The sequence below is a fragment of the Gopherus evgoodei genome, chromosome 1, assembly GCF_007399415.2.
Source record: "Gopherus evgoodei ecotype Sinaloan lineage chromosome 1, rGopEvg1_v1.p, whole genome shotgun sequence".
Lineage (NCBI taxonomy): Eukaryota > Metazoa > Chordata > Testudines > Testudinidae > Gopherus > Gopherus evgoodei.
In genome coordinates, this window is record NC_044322.1 from 158,145,298 (window position 1) to 158,165,248 (window position 19,951).

Genomic DNA, 19,951 nt, shown 5'->3' on the forward strand with positions numbered 1-19,951 from the left:
AACATCACAAAAACCAAACAGCCTCCAAAAACTTCAATCAGTTTACACAAGACAGGCTAGGTACTAATGTCACTGTACTACGAAGCAAGATAAATAGAACAAAATGTATAATCCAGCACAGAAAAAAGTAACTGATTTTCAGCAACATAATAGTATCCAGCTGACATTTACATCCTCGGCAACAAGACATAATAGGATGTTGCCCAAACCATCTAATCCCCCCATGCCGCCCCCACCCCCCCACACACACACAAAAAAGATCAAGTAGGTCAGAAAAAAAAAATTTAGTTTTAGAACTTTTATTAGGTATTATACAAAATTAAAAAAAACAGTAAAGGCTACATCCCTCATTTCAATACTCTAAGTTACATTTTAAAAAAAAGTTACTTTTCATAATATAAACTTAGAACCTCAAGAATTTTTTACTTTCCCACGGGATTTAATTGTCTAATTACTACACATCAAATTTGCTCGATTTTAAACTAGAGCATGAGTCAGCCATTTATTTTTTTTCCCATTCAGTACATTGTTCTTCCCATCATTTAAACACCACCTCTCCATTAAAATGAGATCAGTAACTAGTGTTGCAGCTCAGAGTAGAATCGAATTGTATATTTGATATAGGAAACTAAATTTAATCAGTAATAAACCATTTGGAGAATAGTGCTCACCAGATCAAAATTTTAAGTGCGTCAAATTTTAGACCTATAAAAACAAAACAAGATTATCCAAAACCTAGAACACAATGAATTCACACAATTAAAAAAAATCCCGATGTAGTTAAGATTGGGGGTAATGTCATCCCAAGGCATTTAAGGTAAATTAACAAAGGAATGGACTCGGAAGAAGTGTGGGAGGTTTTCTGCCTTTAAACTTGAACTATGACCACCGAGTGCACAGAACAACCTCATCCTGTGATAGTGTAAACCGAGAAGAAAGAAAACTCAAAAACTTACAGATCCAGCCTTTCCTTAGCTTGCCTTATAACACCTTGGAATGGGAGAATAATTCAGCTTTTAAATTTGGTTCATAATCAAATTTTGAATTGGTAGCATAGCTCAGTATGCCTATTGCGTAGTTTTGTTTTTAGTAAAAAGGAAAGAACCACCACCAACACCTAAAATACTAAAAGGAAAAGTAATTCCTGCATTCTGCATCTAAGGAGGTGATTTAGATATTTTGGCTCCTTCAAAAAAATATGTAACTACAAGTGTGATCTCAAAAAAACACTGAACAAAAATCCAAGGCACTAGATTATTTCATATATTTCTATTTTTTTAAACAATTGTTGCTTAGCATGAAGATCTCTCAACTAGCGTTAACTCACTTTTATAAATGCACAGATATATTGGATATTTAGCCATATTTAGTTTAAATCACATAAAATCTGAAACAGTTGAACATCAAAAGTTTGGTTCCAAGATCCCAGCTATCTTTAATACAAGAATGACAGGACATAGTTTATATCCTGCTTCTGAGCTCCTGTTGGCAGCATCACAGAACAGTGATTTTCAACCTCTTCATTTGCAGACCCCTAAAAGTTTCAAATTGAGGTGTGGATCCCTTTGGAAATCTTAGGCAGTATACGTGTATTAATAAAATCTGCCGATGACACAAAGTTGGGAGGTATTGCCAATAAGGAGGAAGACCAGAATATCTTACAAGATGATCTGGGACAATTTTGTAAATTGGAGTAATAGAAATGGGATGAAATTTAATAGCACAAAATACAAGGTCATGCATCTAGGGACTAACAAGAATTTTTTCCTATAAGCTGGGGACGTATCAGTTGTAAGTGAGAGAGGAGGAGAAAGACCTGGGTTTATTGGTTGACCACAGGATGATTATGAGCCATCAATGTGATGCAGATGTGAAAAAGGCTAATGCAGACCTAGGATGCATCGAGCAAGCTATTTCCAGTAGAGATAGGGAAGTTAGTACCATTATATAATGCACTGGTGAGACCTCATCTGGAATACAGGCGCAGTTCTGGTCTCCCATATTTTATAAAGATGTATTCAAACAGGAACAGGTGTAGACAAGGGCTACTAGGATGATCTGATGAATGGAAAACCTACCTTACGAGAGGAGACTCAAATAGCTTGACTTGTTTAGCCTAAGCTAAAGAAGGCTATGGGGAGATATGATCTCTCTCTATAAATACATCAGAGGGATAAATACCAGGGAGGGGGAGGAGTCATTTTAGTTAAGCACCAATGTTGACACAAGAACAAATGGATATAAACTGGCCATCAACGAATTTAGTCTTGAAATTGGATGAAGGTTTCTAACGATCAAAGGAGTGATCTTCTGGAACAGCTTTCCAAGGGGAGCAGTGGGGACAAAATCCTAACTGGCTTCAAAACTGAGCTTGAAAAGTTTATGAAGGGGGTGGTATGATGAGACTGCCTACAACGGCATGCAGCTGATATGCGATTGCTAGCAACAAATATCTCCAGTGGCTAGTCATGGGACACTAGATGGGGAGGGCTCTGAATTACTACTGAGAATTCCTTCCCAGATGTCTGGCTGGTGGATCTTGCCCAGATGCTCAGAGTCTAACAGATCACCATATCTGAGGTCAGGAAGGAATTTTTCCCCAGGTCAGACTGGCAGAAACCCTGGGGGGGGGTTTCACCTTCCTCTGCAGCATGGGGCACAGGTCACTTGCAGGTTTAAACTAGTGTAAATAGTGGGTTCTCTGTAACAAAGTCTTTTAACCACGATTTGAGGACATCAGTAACTCAGCCAGAGGTTAGGGGTCTATTACAGGAATGGGTGGGTGAGGTTCTATGACCTGCAATATGCAGGCGGTCAGACTAGATCACGATGGTCCCTTCTAACATTAAACTCTTCGAGTCCGTGAACCACAGGCTGAAAACTGTTGTCAGAATGATTTCCAGTCATCAGAAAATCTTCCACTGTGTGGCCTTGCAAGTGATATGTACTGAAAGAGCAAAGAATGTTTTCCTTCCAACAATCTTTGCAACAAACAAAAATGGTATTGACAACAGTAATATCTTGTATTTGGAGGGAACAGATGTTGAACAATAAGGAAGGTAATTTCTGATCCTTTCGTATTTCATTTAAGCCATATATATATATATATATATTAATCAAGCAACAAGGATCTCACTTTTTCCCCAGATGGGATTTTCTGGCAAGAGCAGCAAACTTTTCAGCTGATCGCAACGTGTTATTTTTGCAGCTGATGACAATGGCCAACATGTCTTTGGTAAAGTTTTAAACAACTCTCGATGCAAGGTGTCTAGTAGCCTCCAGCTGTTAAAGCAGAGGTCCCCAAACTATGGGGCATATGCCCCTAAGGGGCATGGAGGAATGTTTGGGGAGTGCAGGGGGGGCCCAGGTAGGGTTGGCACCTTCCTAATTGTTGGTAACTGGACCACTGAGGCCCTGACCCACTACTTCCCCCAAGGTCCCAGCCCGCTCTGCCTCCCCTATCACATGCTCCCCTCCCCCATATCTCCCCATCAGTCGCTCTTACATGTCCACTCTCTCTCTCCCCCCTGCCCCCCAGTTAGGCTCCCTCTGCTCTGGGGCTGAGAGAGCCTGAAAAGGAGCCTGCCTGCAGGTAGGACGCAGCTTAGGCTGAGCAGGGTCTAGCATGGATTAATGACCAGGCGCCTCCCCGTGCCATTCGGTAACTGGACTTTTGGTGTCCGGTCAGTACATCTGACTGGGCGCTGACAGGTCCCCTTTTTGACCTAACTTCCCAGTTGAAAACCGGGCACCTGGCAACCGTAGGCCTCAGCCAGCCCCCATCAAGGGCGGGGAGGAAGAGCAACCCAGCCCCACTCCTAGCTCTCCATTGGAGTAAGGCCGGGGGGGGTGGGGACCTCTAAAGTTTGGAGACCACTGTGCTAAAGCATCACATATGCATTCGGGAAGACTTGAGGTTCTCCTCCTCAAAGGGTGAAGAAAAAATGGAGAAAAAAAGAAAAAAAAACTCTCAAATCTGGCTAAGACAAGACCCTACTTAAAATCAGCCACAAACCTCATTAGACAGCCATTCCCAGTGCTACTGGAAAACATAGGAGAGGATGCAAGCACACTGATCAGATCAGGAATGGGGGCAAAAGCACTGAGCCTCACTTCAACTGCTAACTGTGCTGAGGAACTGGCAACAGGAATTCCCCTGTTCCTCTAAAACAGTGGTTCTCAACCAAGAGTACACATACTCCTAGGGGTATGCAGAGGTCTTTCAGGGGAGTACATCAACTCATCTAGATATTTACCTAGTTTTACAACATGCTACATAAAAAAACACTAGTGAATTTAGTACAAACAAATTTCATAGATAATGAATTGTTTATACTGTGCTATATACTGAATTGTAAGCACAATATTTATATTCAAATTTATTTATTTTATAATTATACGGTTAAAATGAGAAAATAAGCAATTTTTCAATAATAGTGAGCTGTGATACGTCTGTATTTTTATGTCTGATTTTGTAAGCAAGCAGGTTTTAAGTGACATGAAACTTGAGAAGTATGCTAGATAAATCAGACTCCTGAAAGGGGTACAAGTAGTCTGGAAAGATTGAGCGCAACTGCTCTAAAACACTAGCAAAAGGCCCTTGACCTATCAAAACTCCTGTTAGCTGGAACAGGAAGGAAAGACAGGAACAATTCTGGCTGAAAAGAAAGGCCCAAAGAAAGCCTCAAAGAACGGCCCCCTGTCCTCTTCCCCCACACACTTCTTCCTTCCAGGGAGACATAAGCATGGTCCCCCAATGTGACTATTGTACCTTTGGTGTGCCAGTAAGTGGAACTGGCTTTCAGCTTGGGTGATCACATGAGGGACTTTGCATCAAACCCTAAGCAAGGAAAAGGCAGAAAACGTAATCTGTGTGCATATTCAGGGGGTCGCGAGGTTATTACATGGGGGGTAGCAAGCTGTCAGCCTCCATCCCAAACCCCGCTATGCATCCAGCATTTATAATGGTGTTAGATATATAAAAAAGTGTTTTTAATTTATAAAGGGGGGGATGGGTCCCACTCAGAGGCTTGCTATTTGAAAGGGGGCACCAGTACACAAGTATGAGAACCACTGAATTACATTATCCCATAATCATACTGCTCTGTACTCATCTCAGAGCTGCTTATGACCTTGCAGTTAACTTTGCTAGGGATTGAAAATTAACATGTTGCAGAATAGCAACATTTGATGTTAAGATATTGCCACTTCTAGACTTGTAAGTTCAGAATTTAAAGAAAATTATTGGATTGTTAATTTCTGATTATTAGGTTCCAGTGTATTTTTTAAACAGTATTTCCCTTCCCTCTAATATTCAGCTTTCAGTGATTGCATTAGATTATTAGAAATAGAAAATACTTTTAAAAAATTTTAAAGCTAAAGGTAATGACTATGTAATACAGACAAACACAAGTATATGAAAACTTCATGAAATTTTAGATACCAGTATTTTCTCATAAGACTATGCCTCAGTGACAAATTTTAACAAATCTGAACAATACAGCAAAGAGGATAATGTTGCTAGAAATCATGCTGCACAAAGTGTAATAAGTAGTTTAGCATAATATATGCAACTGCATCACACTTCCCTGTAAACATTTTGCATAATATGTATAAAATGTACAGCAAACACAAAATAGTAACACAGAATTAGGGTGGATACAATTGTCATTGCTCTTTGTGCAACACTGTTCATGAATAATTAGAGTATTCACAATGGACTATTATCTTCTGTTCATCAAAAATGAACTCCCATATCATCTTACAATAAATGAAAAATTAGTTTTCAGTTCCTCATATGCAATCTCTCTCACAGCAAAAGCCATAAGTAACTGCCCAACTTAGAATTTAAAATCCCTTTACAGACTTCATTTTTAAAGCTCACTCATTGTGCAAGTTAAAGATTGTTTACAATTAGGTGTGCGGCAATTCTCCATTTTTGGAGTGTTGTGTTCCCACCCTATACACATGATCACATATCATTTGAAAGCTTATTTTATGTACATGTAGATGAGGTAAGATGTGGAGCTGTCAAGTGGTGCATAAGCCTGTAGGTGAGGTAAAACAATGGTACCTAAAATGAGAACACATCACTTCTTGCAGTTCCAAAAACACTGCAACATGATTATGACTACAATTTTTACTGTAAAAGCAGCAAAGAGTCCTTTGGCACCTTATAGACCAACAGATGTGTTGGAGCATGAGCACAAAAGCCCACGCTCCAACACATCTGTTAGTCTATAAGGTGCCACAGGACTCTCTGCTGCTTTTACAGGTCCAGACTAACATGGCTACCCCTCTGATAATTTTTTACTGTTTATGCTAATTTCAATATCTTAATGTGGTGCTTATTGGTTACAGCTACCAAATAATTTATTAAAAGACATATTGGTTTTGCATGGGCACTTTTTTAGCATGTGGCAAAAATGGCAATCATCAACATTCTGCAATATACAAACATGAAATGTTTTCACATTGCATATTCTTAATTGTCAAAGTATCTCACAAGTGATAATAGTTTTCTATATTTTCAATTGAAATTTTCTGACCAGATAAGTTTTATACTGAAGATTGTACACCCGTAGCAGCGGATTGAATGTCCATAGTTTGTACTGCATAGTGAGTTGATAAATGTATGTGAATTCCTAATGTAATGCTTCTGCATTTGTAAGCTACTGTACTTACAGCAAAGCATCATGTCTGCCTGCTAGAAGGTTTTAATTGTAACTGCCTATGCATTACCTACCAGCCTTTGAAATATTCTAGAAACTAGCTTAATTCAGTGACACTTATGCACAGTATTCATGTTAAGGATGACAATACACATCTAATTTAGCACAAGTCTGTATATTTGTGAAAAACTGGTAGTGGTGATGCTAATGCTAACAATACATTTTGGGAATTTTACTTCTACAGGCAAGTTACAGTATATGAAGACACGGAGGATACAAGCTCCTTAAATCTTACATCAAAGAGAAAGACTCTCCACAAACTTTGAAAAACGTGCTTTGTCAATAAAGTCAAAAGACTGCATAAATCTGTCAAAAGCTACCAGTGCTGGGCAGAATTCTGTGATGCTGGCAGCAGAAGCCAAAAGAGATGAATTGGTGGCTACTGGATGAGTTTTATAGTTTTTAGCTGAGGAGCCACCAATATGCTATCACAGGAATTGCTTACAGAAACACACAAGCAAGTCGACTTTGGCACGAGTCTGTATTGAACCCAGGAAAGAAAACAGACTCTGAATCTGTTCACAGAGCATCACGTTCACCTGCTTCTGTAGCCACCAGAGCTAGCACATCTTCCAGCAATCAGACCTGTTGCACTGTTCGCTTGACTTGATTGCCAAGGATGTAGTTTATCCCTCAACACGTCTTTCTTCCTAACTGAGTAAAATGAACCAAAGCAAAATCTTCTAGTTACACTGCAACAACACAATCACCTTGTCACACCACATTTTATCAGTTGATTGAAGAGAGAGAGAGAGAGAATGATTTTATGTACAAGCTCCTCTCCACATCCAGGCTGTTACAAAGATATAATGTCCTACTTCCCTCAGATGGAGAAACTGCAAGCTATTCCAGTAGAAAGTTATAGGAAAAAATTAGAAAAACAGTATGGTTCTGCAATTTAATTCTATGCGCAACACGCATAAGGCAAGTCTACCACTGTTCTATGCAATGTAACAGAAGCTGTTGCTATCCAAGCTACTAGTAATCTGAAGCAAGAACTTAAATCATTCAAATATTTTGTGGGTGTTCTTCTGGTGAGTGAGCCTGATGAACAGCTTTCAAATGAACAAGTGGTTTATACTACATCTCTTTAGTCAGTCAGTCTGAAACAGCCAAAATGAAAGCCTCATAATATAATCCAAAGCCATGTGATTCTAGTTAAGAGGTCAGCTACTTTTGTGCCCCAACTGGTGCAGGAGTTTGTCCTTTGGTTGATAAAGAGGCATATAGTTCAGCCAGCAAAGAGTTTAATCCTTTAGAAGACCTTCAAAGAAGGCACCTCTCAATTGCAGAGTTCCAAAATTATCACACTACCGCACAGAAGTCTTGCAGAACAACTACCCTATGAATTCTGCATCAATTATAGTGAGCTGAGGGTTCATCAATAGGGCTGCAAAAATTGAAGCAGAAAGATTCCAAGGAGGCGTGTTCATTCCAAATGGAATTCTACCACTTTCCGGAGGGTGGAAACTCTTCATGAAGGAGACGATATAGACACCAACATACAGACCATTGCTGGAAAGAATACATCCCATTTAATAACTAGAGTGGGTTTCAAGAACAGTGTGCAGGTAGTGCTGCATCACAGGAAATACAACGTAGTCTCCCTGGGTAATCAAAGTATCTTATATAGCAGGGGTCGGCAAACTTTCAGAAGCGGTGTGCCGAGTCTTCATTTATTCACTCTAATTTAATGTTTTGCATGCCAGTAATAAATTTTAATGTTTTTAGAAGCTCTTTCTATAAGTCTATAATATATAACTAAACTATTGTTGTATGTAAAGTAAATAAGATTTTTAAAATGTTTAAGAAACTTCATTTAAAATTACATTAAAATGCAGCACTCCTGGACCGGTGGCCAGGACCCAGGCAGTGTGAGTGCCACTGAAAATCAGCTCGTGTGCCGCCTTCAGCACACTTGCCATAGGTTGCCTATCCCTGTTATACAGTATGCAGTGTTTGAAAAAACCTAGAACAGACCCAGAACTGACTTGCCATGAAAACGTATGCAAGAAAAATCAATTATGTGTACAGTCAGCACACTCTTCCCTGAACAGAATGGTGTACATGCCAAGGCAATAATGACTGGTAAACCAAGCACTCAGAGATCATAATGATGAACATGATGATGATAAAAAGGTTGACTGGAAATGTCATTAGTGCTATTACATTTCAATGATACCTGTAAAAAATGTATTAGATTTCGTTTTACCCTTTAGTTTGTTGTTGTGATGCTTTGAGATCAAATCCAATTTTATGTCTTGAAATAATAGTCATTAAACTAACCAAAATTAATGCAAATATATTAAAGTGGTCATTTTAATGCATTGATGATGTCATTGTTTATCCCCGTTTCTATGCTAATGGCCCCACTTAACAGTTCCATATCATGTCTCATCTTAAATAGATATAAGTACCTTTCTAATGACATATGATGCCTGCATGTATAGAGGGTACATTAAATTGACCAAATCAGTGGCCTTTCCTGCTCACCTAAACATGAAAGTTCTAACCGATTTGTATGACAACTGGCAAGCTAAGTTCCCTGTAAGCTGCGCAACCATGCAGCAGCCTATTAAGCAACACACAAGTGTTCAGGGAACCCACCCTCGGTGGACCTGCCACAGCAGGGTGACAGGCACCCGAGCCCCAACCCACCCCAGCCCTGATGCAGCCCAGGGGACAGGCACCTATGCCACAGCCCCAGAGCTGCTGCCATGGGGAGAGGCGCCTCTTCCCCCCCCTCCCCCAGCCCAGGTGTTGCTGCAGGGAGAGAGAGGGGAATCTTCTCTCCCCACCATAGCCACGAGGCAGCCTGTACCCCAAACCCCTCATCTCAGGCACCTGCCAGAGCCCTCACCACCCCCACCCCAACCCTCTGCCCCAGTCCTTAGCCCCTCATCTCTGGCCCCACCCCAGAGCCCAAACCCTCAGCCAAAGCCCTCACATCCCTGCACCTCAACCCCTTTGCCCCAGCCCTGAGCCCTCTCCCACACTCCAAACCCTTCAGCTCCACCTCCACCATATGAATTTTGTTTTGTGCACCAATATGGAGGTGATGTGTCACACATCACCTCCATAATGGTACACATAAAATTAATTCCGCATGTGTGGGAAAAATTAGAGGGAACATTGCTGGCAAGTATATCATAATTAAGCAAATATTTAAGGGGGTTTTCCTGCTTCAGCAGTCTCTGAAATTTAAGAAATTAAGGAAATCCTTAATTACATGAAGATTACTGGTAACATCCCTTTTTTTGAAGATTATGAAATATATCTATTTTTGAACCTGGTGGTGGTGACTTAACTAGGAAAAGTTTTCAGTTTTCCTGTCATTTCTTAGTGCAGTGGTGTAGTTCATCCAAGGTTCCATGTGTAACTCAGGCCAACTGTTACTGCGACCAGATCACGTTTTGGATACTACACTGAAGCGGAAAGCAGAATAAAAAGTGCCCCAGATTTAAGCAGCCACACTACTCACTGTAGAACATAGGAGACGGTGATAAAGAGGTGGTAGGGCAAAATGTAGCCATCTTTTATTCTCAGCAAGTTATCAGACGTTAGTAAGAAAGACATTTTTGTATATGATCCTCCTAGGGCAGTGCTTCACAGATTATTTGAAACTGCGGTCAGTTTTATGCATCATTTTCAAGGCCTCTCAAATCTCTCTGTACTTGGCCAAGGTAGAGAGAAAATTTCAGCTATGCATTTAAACCAAATTTGGTACCACAAAATGGAGTGTTACTCCATATACATAATGCCACAAAGCAATAGCTATAAACCTTCTTCAGTCAGGCCAAAGGACTTGCTTGAATTCTTATTTGACCTAGACCATATCTCTTCGCAAAACAACATCTAATTTTGACTTTAAATTGTTTCAATGATTAATTACCCTCACTTAAAAAATTTGCTCCTTATTTCTAGCCTGATAGTGATTAACAGTTAAAATCAGATAAATCTCAAATGAATTTCATAAGAAAAGGTTAGCCAGAGGACTCCCCCATGTCAACTTTCAAAGCCCTGCTACAAACAATGTAGATGTTTGAGCTTCACAAAAAAAGTGGTTGATAGAATATTTTAGAATGGAAAGTGTTAGCCAGCCTAAAGACAGGAGGTAACAGACAATATCAGTGATCTAAACATGATCAGAAGAATCTTGCTGAAGAATATAAATGTAGAATTGGAGCCAAAGTATTTATATAAAAACATTGAAACATAAAACATACCAGTATTCATTTTCCATAAGTTCGTCAACCTTCAGTTTAACATTGCAATATATTAGTCTGTCAAAACACTCTAGTCCATTGACTTTCTATTATTTCAGGCATATTCTTAAGTTCAAACTAGCAGAAAGAGGTCAGGTACTTGAGCTGGCCTACAGTACCTATCTCCTACGGAGCAGAGATATCAGTTCCTCCTACCACCCTAACTTTCATAAAGAAAAGACAGATATTCTTTGAAAACACAAAGATGATTTATTAAGGAAGCAAGAAACTCAATTGTGGTTGCCCCAGAAAGATAGGTATGAAGCCTGGTCCTTCACAACCCCTTTAGCCATAAATTCCAACAGAATAAATCCTAAACAAAAACACCCCAAAACTATGCTGTGTCACAACAGATGACCTTGGTCTGAATTAGGTAGCTGATGGCGATATCTGTCCTTGAAGCTCAGGTTCGTTGGATCTTGGACCTACGACAGATCGTGCAACCCGGTTATGGCAGGATGAACATTGGACCATCCACGTACAGGAACCAGGATGGTGTAAGCAGGAAACAGCAATGCTGGAACCAGGATGGTGTAAGATGACGTTGATTCAGGTGTAAGATGCCATCCAGATCAATGGGATAGATCTTGATCCATAGAGGTGATTCTTGAAGCCCGTGCAAACAAGACTGATATCGGGTGCCTCTCAGATGAACAGTCTGGTTAGGGCGCACAATCCTTTTATATATTCTATGGTGCAAATATTCCAGGTTTGAACTGGTCTGAACTGGACCCCCTAGTGGCTGTTGCTCCTTTCCACCACAAGTGACAAGAAGAAGGGCGAAAAATATGGAGTCAGAGATGTTAATTGTCCAGACTCCATTTTGAACCACAGGGTCCCTTAGCCACATTACCTTAATTAACAGTTCCTTATAACTATATGTTTAAACACTTTAAATTCAGTACAGACACCAACATGAACATAACTGAGCATTTATATAGGGAAACTTCCCTACAACATGATTTTTGAAACCCCATGAAGCCTGTTAAAATGACAGCATTCTTACCCATTACATAGCAAACTGGAGAAAAAATTTAATGTGGTGCCACAGGAGCACAACACTGTTGTCAGCAAAATATTCATATTTAATAGATATTATTCGCTTAGTACAGTTTCTTACAGGGTGAATTGATTTAAATCAAGGCTATTTAAATCCATGTTAATCAACTTTAACATTTGTACTTCAGTTACTTTCTAGAGAAAGGTGCATTTGCACTGGTTAATATAACCATTAAGATCTGTGATTTACAACTAATAGAGCCTATACACTAGATTTGGAACATCTTTATGCTACCTCGGTGGGTACACTAAAATGATATATATTTATTTAAGCAATCATATTAATATTTTCAGATTTTAATTAACTGTACACTTGCAGTATGCCAGAAAATGGTGAAAATAATCTATTATTTATTAGATGATTGTGTCAAGTGATATTAGGATGGTAGTTGACGTTTAAACTCAACAGCATACACTATTAAACAAAACGAGCCCTTACACAGTACCACTCATTAGTGCTATGTATATAATAAACCTTGACCTCAAAAGTTAGATCATTTTTCCTCTCATTCTCTCTTTAGATAGAAAAGCAGCCTTTAACTTTTGATAGAAGCTCATGGATTCGGCATATTTTTAAATGTTTTAAGAGATAATGTGTAGGGCTTCATATATTTTGTATTGAATTTAGATTTCATTTTAAACAGTTTATTTTTAAAAAGAAAAACATTAAATAAAATCAAAATAATCCAATTAAATTTTTTTTTAAATCATCCATTTTCATCCACCCTGGTTTCTCAAGATAGTCTGAAATAAAACTGTACAGTCAATGATCTCCAGATGCCTGTACTGTACTGCAGAAATTTTGCTACTCAGTCTTCACCATAGTACTCTTTCTTCCCGCATTGAAATCCAGGAGCATTACACCAGACCTCACAACTGATTTAAGGTTACAGTTTGTGAAATTTACTATAAGCTTAACACTGAAGCAAATTTAATCCCCATTATTGCTGATTTTGTGCTAACAGCAAGTTATAGTAGCTGGAGAAGCTAAGCCACAGAGGACAGCTACTGATTTTCAAGTCACAAAAGTTCATACAAAACTGAACTACACCTTAATGGCCTAGTAACGGCTTGGTGGCACACAGATGGTAAATGATAGTTCTGATCCAAGGGCTATCAAAGGCTAAAAAGAAAAAATCCCAACATTTATTGTTGGAGAGTGAATGTAATGAAATGGAACACTCCACGTTGCTCCCCAGAGACCCAGCTAGCAGACACTCCCGAAGACTTCAGCATTTAGACTCTTGAGCCAAAAGGATCAACACTGTAACAGAATCCCTCAGGGCAAGGGCAGGGTGAAAAGAGCTACAGAGAAGAAAGCCTAGACGACCCCTAGCCAAAAAAGTAATAACGTTAACAGACTGATCATAACTTCTACATCCAAGGAAGACTAGACAGGAAATCTATCGCTGCAAACTGATAATGCACTCTACTATATAGTATAACACAGAGACTATTATTTTAAGTGATAAAAGAAGCTATTTGGAAAACAACCTAAGATGACTCTTAAATGAACAAGCTTGTTACACCAATACTTTTCCAAATAGCAAGAGTTCCAGGATTTTTAATTATATGTATGTAGCATTTCACATGACCTACGGTTTATACCAGATTAAATAGCACCCCGTGAGCAAAAAACCAGAGGTACTGAGTAAGGCGTAGTTATGTATTTGTACACACATTCCATTCATGCAGACTAAAAAAAGCAATGCTAGATGGATTAGAGTCTATTTTGTTGGCTCTATACATATTCCTCCACCTCTTAAAACAATGTAATTTTATTTGTGTTAGACATATATTTACAATATTTTGGACTTTTAATGCTGAAAACCTAGAATACAACTAGGGCCCTACCAAATTCACTGCCATGAAAAATGATTCATGGACTGTGAAATCTGATCTCCCCCATGAAATCTGGCTAGCGTAGGGCTGGGGGTTCTTACTGTGTGCCGGTCTCCAGATGCTAGTCCCATCTGGGATGAGAAGTGACTGGACTTCCTCTTCCCCTGCAGGTGTCACTCCTGAGGCCAGGTGAGACCCACCTCCAGGAACCTCCCCCAGCTGCAGAGAGCTCTAACACTGCTGGCTAGGAGCCTAGCTCTGAAGGCAGCACTGCCATCAGCAGCAGCTCAGAAGGGGGGCAATACTGAAACACACACCCCCCCCAACAACAGCCTTGGGATCCCCTCTATTGCCCCCTTTCAGGTTGGGACCCCCATGGATTCGAAACTGAAATTTCAGAATACCTGAACTTTACAATTTTTTAAATCCTATGACTGAAATTGACCAAACTGGACCATGAATTTGGTAGCGCCCTAAATATAACTAAAGCTACCACACCAAGTTTAAAAAGTCTGGTTCATCTTAACTCAAACGGAGACGCATACTTCTGATTAGTAAAAATGTTTGCCTCATCTCTTAAAGTGATGGAAAGATCTTTACAAGTGAATGACAGCATATATATTGTTCCTTAGGGGAGCATGCAGGAAAACATCTAGAGTAGAGCAGCAAAATCGAAGAGTCATAAACCACCTTCTATCTGCAAATGGTTTTTGTGTCAGCATGTTGTCTTGCAAGTTGAGACCTCCTTCCTTCCCCCACCTCTCTCTCACTCACTGAAAGCAAACAGCAGCTGTTTCTTTTTTTCTCATAGACCAGATAAGCAGCCGCTCCCCGAAACCCCAACCTCCCTTCCCCTACCTCTCTCTTCAAGCAAATGTTTGCTGTCGGCACTCCAAATGGAGCCCCCCTGCCTGCCTCTCACTCATTCAAAGCAAATAGTAACTGTGTTTGGTTTTTTGATAAGTAGCCCCGAAATGGAACTTTGAAAGGGCACTTCCTCCTCTGGAGTTCACAACAAAACAAGAGGATGCTTCAGTTAAAAGGATTATGGGGAGTTTCCAGAAGTCAATCAGTGTGTAATAACATTACTCCCTGTTTACAGGGGAGCAGCAGCATCTCAGCCAATACACAACAGCTGTTATTCTTCTCGGGGAGGTGGAGTACCAGCAGCGCTGTAGTCACAGACACAGCGCTGTACGTGCCTTGCCAGTGTGGACGGGGAGTGAGGTACAGCAGTCTGGGAGGTTTTATTGCGCTGTAACTCGCAAGTGTAGCCAAGTGTAGCTAACACTGAACTGGAGGTGTCTTTTCAAAAGGAATCCGGCCAATATGTCTGCTGAAGCATGTGGTGAGAGACCTTTTCTTTGAATTCATTTAAGCTTAAGTTAGATATTAGCTGCATTTTACCTTTTTTCTTGTAACCAATTATTACTTTTATGCATCATTACTCATAATCGCTTAAACTCTTTCTGTCATTAATAAACTTGTTTTATTGGAGTGAAGTGTTTGAGAAACTCCATTTGAGATAACAGGATTTGTGCATATCATTTTCTATTAATATGAGCTTTTATTGTCCAGGAGAGGGCTCGGCAGTACAAGATGTACTTTTCTGGAGGAAAGTCTGGGACTGGAAGTTGGCTGGTGCTGCTCTGCAGTGTACTTCAAGAGCAGCTGGCCATAGCACTCATACAGTGTAGGTGGGAGTAGGGTGACCAGATGTCCTGATTTTATAGGGACAGTCCCAATATTTGGGGCTGTGCCTTATATAGGTGCCTATTACCATCCACACCATGTCCCAATATTTCACACTTGCTAGCTGGACACCCTAGGTGGGAGTAATTTACATGCTGGAGGCTGTGTGAGAGCAGACCTGGAGTGGCTGCTCTCACAGCAATACAGGGTAAAAGGCACCCCAGATTGGAGAATTGAGGGGGGACAGCTGTTCAACAGTTTAAATTGTAAAATTATACCCCGGGTAATGTCACAATAGCTTATAATTCTGGGTGCCTAACTTTCTACAACTTTGAGGGGGAAATGGTTTTGTGGTTAAGGCACTGTACACTGAGATTCAGGAGACTAGTGTTCAACTCTTAGTGCTGCCAGAGATTTATATCAGAATTATAGCACTGTACCCCCACCTTGCACTGGTATTTAACATTCAGACAAGGCGTTAGTCCATAGCACCTTTAATCTGCTAGTCTCAGATTCAATCCAATGTGCACCGGTATGCAATTCAAAACCATTCCTATTTTATGGCTGTTTCGTGACCTACCAATGTAGGCTAGATTTTAACTGGAGGCCAAGATATAGAATGTATTATATGTCCCACAACCAAGCCCTCAAGCTACCTAATCTCCTCAGAAGAGTTCATTCTTATGCCTTTTTTTTTTTTTAAACATTGGTAATAAAAATGTCCTCTATTTAGTGGTATACTCAGTTTAAATATAGTATTTAAATAGCTTAAATCAGATGGCACCATTTCAAGTTCTGTAATAAATATGAAAGGCCTTTAGATTTAGGTACTATTGAAACAAAACATGAAATCGATAATTCTAGAGAATATCTAATGAAACTGAAGGACTTTGGTCCTTTCCTTGTCTGGAAAGAAACCAATGCCCTAAAAATCAACTTTACAAAAGACAAATAATGTGAATAGTGCTACTTATAATAATTTTTTAAAGCAAATACAAAAAATTGTCAGCAGGTTTTATGATCTGGGCAGGAGTCTGAGGATGAATGGGGAGAAAAAAAGCACCTTTTTTCCTAGCAATATCAACTGTCTCAAAAATGGAACAAATGCAACTACCAAATACTACAGTGGGGGGTACAGGAAATCAGCAAATTTGGCTGAACTTATTAGTAGCACTAAAGGTTATTCTATGCAAACATCACCTACAATACACTGGCATACGGGGTCAGAGACGTTGTAGGTAAATAAGACAAGTACCTAGACTATTTATAACAGACTGTAATATTAAAAGATGATGCTCAGAATATGACAAAGGCCAGACACTTAATTAAGTAGTTACTGTCCTTTCTGCTGCTAAAGCAAGAAGACTCATGAGATTATTTAGACAAACATAGAAGTGCAAGTCCAAAACAGCAGAAGGAAATATTCCTTAACTAATTCTGCTCCTTTGAAGGCTATGTCATGCAAGATTCCCAATCTAGGGTCTCAACTTTCTAGCACAAGCTAGGTTGGAAGTCTCCTCTAGCTCTGTGATTTTTGGCGGTCAGGAATCAGTAGCTGGAGCATGAGTTTATTCCCTCATACTCTATTCAAATGCCACTACCTCAAGCCCCCTCTAGAACCTACTTAGTGTGAGTTCTTAAAAGTCACAGAGGCACTCCCAAACAAACTTCAGTTGCACACAAATGCAAACAGTCTCACAAAAAGGAACATGTTTCAAGGATGTCAATAAACCAACTCTTGAAATATAAAAGTGAAGGAGAATCCCAAAGTGACAGAAATCCTGTGTGGTGATAACTTCAAAGGAGCAGAATTGCAGGTAATTTCTGTCTACATTAAGATAACAAATGGAGACAGGTTGTATAGGCCCCATCCTTCAACTGGCGGGCAAACAGTAAATTCCCTTTTCATTGGATGGGATACAGCCATCTGCCTTCACTGTAAGAATACTCAGAGGGCACAAATCAGCTGTGGAGAAGGAAAGGACCTCCAACCTATACCGTAGCAAAGACTGTGCATAAATGGGAAACAAACAATTTTGGAACCTTCCACAGGATTGAAGCCAGGTTGCTTCCTGGGAAGAGAAAATATTTGTTCTTTTGGAATTGGCTGAGGTAAATCTTGAATTTCCTTGTAGACAAAAAAATTATGAAGATGCACTACTAGAAGAAGACATCCTTTGTTGCTGTATCCCTTACATTTGGCTAATGTAAACCAGCCCTCATCTCGGAGGGGGCAGGGAGAGAATTCTTCCTTAACTAAGTATAGAAAGGCCAAGTGTTGGCTGGAGAGTAATAATGGGCTACAGAGATTTAATTATGTTTGGGGGCAAGAGACATTCACAGCTTAAAGACACCTGTAACACAACCCTAGGTAATATGAATCATTTTAACTACCAAAAAAAAATCTAACAATTACCACTATCAAAAAAATTTAGACTAGACTACTCACTCCCACACATTTCTCTGATTTGGGTTGCACATTGCACTTGTTTCTGTAGATCTTTCTATTCCCTCCCAGCCAGGGAGGCACTTCCTTTGTTTGTTTGTTTGTTTGTTTGTTTTGGGGGGGGGCACAGATAAGGATTATCTCCTCTCATCCCTCAGTGACCTCTTATAAACTTCTCTCCTTCAAAGGCTCTGCAATGACAGCATACATTTCTCTAGCAACAAGCTGGACTCATCTCCCTCTACAGACCACAATGCTGTTTCTTCAAGGAGACAGTTGCTTAGAAGAACAATGAAAGGCACTCTGCATAGCACTTCTACACCCTGTTGGGCCAAAAAATGGGCACTTAGTATCTGAGCACTTTAGAAACATTAATGAATTTATTCTCACAACCTCTCTGTGAGATAAAGTATTTAGTCCTGTTTTACACAAAGGGAACTGAGACATAGCATAACTGTCCAAGTGACTTGTCCAAGGTCACAAAGGTTGTGGTACAGGAGCTGGGATATGAACAAGAACTCTCCAGCCCAAGTCCAGGATCCTATCTACAAGACCATTATTCCTCTCAAACTGCAACAGTTCTCTCTCTATTTTTTCTTGTCTCCTCTTTCTCCATTTGTGTCCATCTCTTCCCTTGATCATCCCTCCCGTTGTTTCTCTTAACCTGTACTGTTGACTTCTCCCCTAGCTTCTGCATATACAGGTTTCATCCCCAGAACGGCACCAGTGGCGCTTTTGCTGCTAGTCCTGCATTACAGTGCTTCCACAGCAGCAATGACAGGGATAAAAATGCAACTAATGAAACCCTACTTGGATTTTTTTTTTCCCTTCTGCTGAGAAAGTGTTATGTGCAATGGACCAATACTCATTTAGTGAGAATATAACAAAGTAATGTTATATTACTACAGAAGGGAAATTTAAGCTACAGAAGGGAAAATTAAAGACCTGTATAACTACAAGAACAACTACAAAGGAAGCAGCCGCTGAGGAGATTGCAAAAACACAGGTATTTCTTTATTAGGGATAGTTCAGCGAAAATGTAGTCCATCTGCAATGATGCAGGAGATGGACTAGAGAAAACTCACTGACAGATCCCTGCCAAATGGTATCATTCTATGATAAAAAATGGAGAACATGGATAGTAACAATAATTTAATAGCAAGTCAGTTAAAGGAAACCAGTCTATAACATCAGAACACTGGTCTATATATATTTGTAAGAACATTCTGACATGCTAGTACATGAAAATCCTGGGAATTACTGTTCAGACAGAGCATCTAAAATCCTTTAGAAGCTGTTTATTCTTCAAAATGTATTGATGATAGTATTAAGCATTTTAGAACAAATGTGAAATTTCAAACCTCACATTTCAAATATTTCAAAAAGTAACTTAAGATACCAAGGAATGAAGTCTGTACTGTTTTAAGGTGTTAGTGAGATCAGTTAATTCAAAGGTAAACAAAGACCTGAGTTCAAGACTTGTCGGTTTTCCCCTTCAGTTACTTGACTTTCAAATACTGCCCATTCACATTAAAAGTACATTCGTTAATTAACAAATTTGCAGCACAGTAATACTTCTGCAGCAGCATTGGCTCCAAAAGCTTGACACTTACTTGAAGCACTTAATATGACTAATCATCTTCCAGAATCCAGCTGTTGCATGAAGATTCTACAGTGAAAAGCTAAAGCATGTTCCTGTTTAGTAATTATCTTCCTATGCTTCCAAAATAAACATGAATGAGAAAGAGAAACCAGAAATCAGGGCTATGCTGGCAATGTACCCGTAGTGCAACACAGCCATGCACAAAGTGTGTTGGATTCCGGCTTAACCCCCTGGTTTGCAACCTAGCAGAAACTAGCCGTGATGAAATAACTACTCGTACCACTATGCAGAGCCCCAGTGGCTATTTCAGAAG

At 39.7% G+C, this 19,951-nt stretch overlaps 1 protein-coding gene across 1 annotated transcript in view; it reads right to left on the minus strand.

Moving 5' to 3' along the window:
• TRAPPC10 (trafficking protein particle complex 10) overlaps positions 1–19,951 on the minus strand; it is a 94,514-nt gene that overhangs the window by 68,211 nt on the left and 6,352 nt on the right. The window lies entirely within an intron of this gene.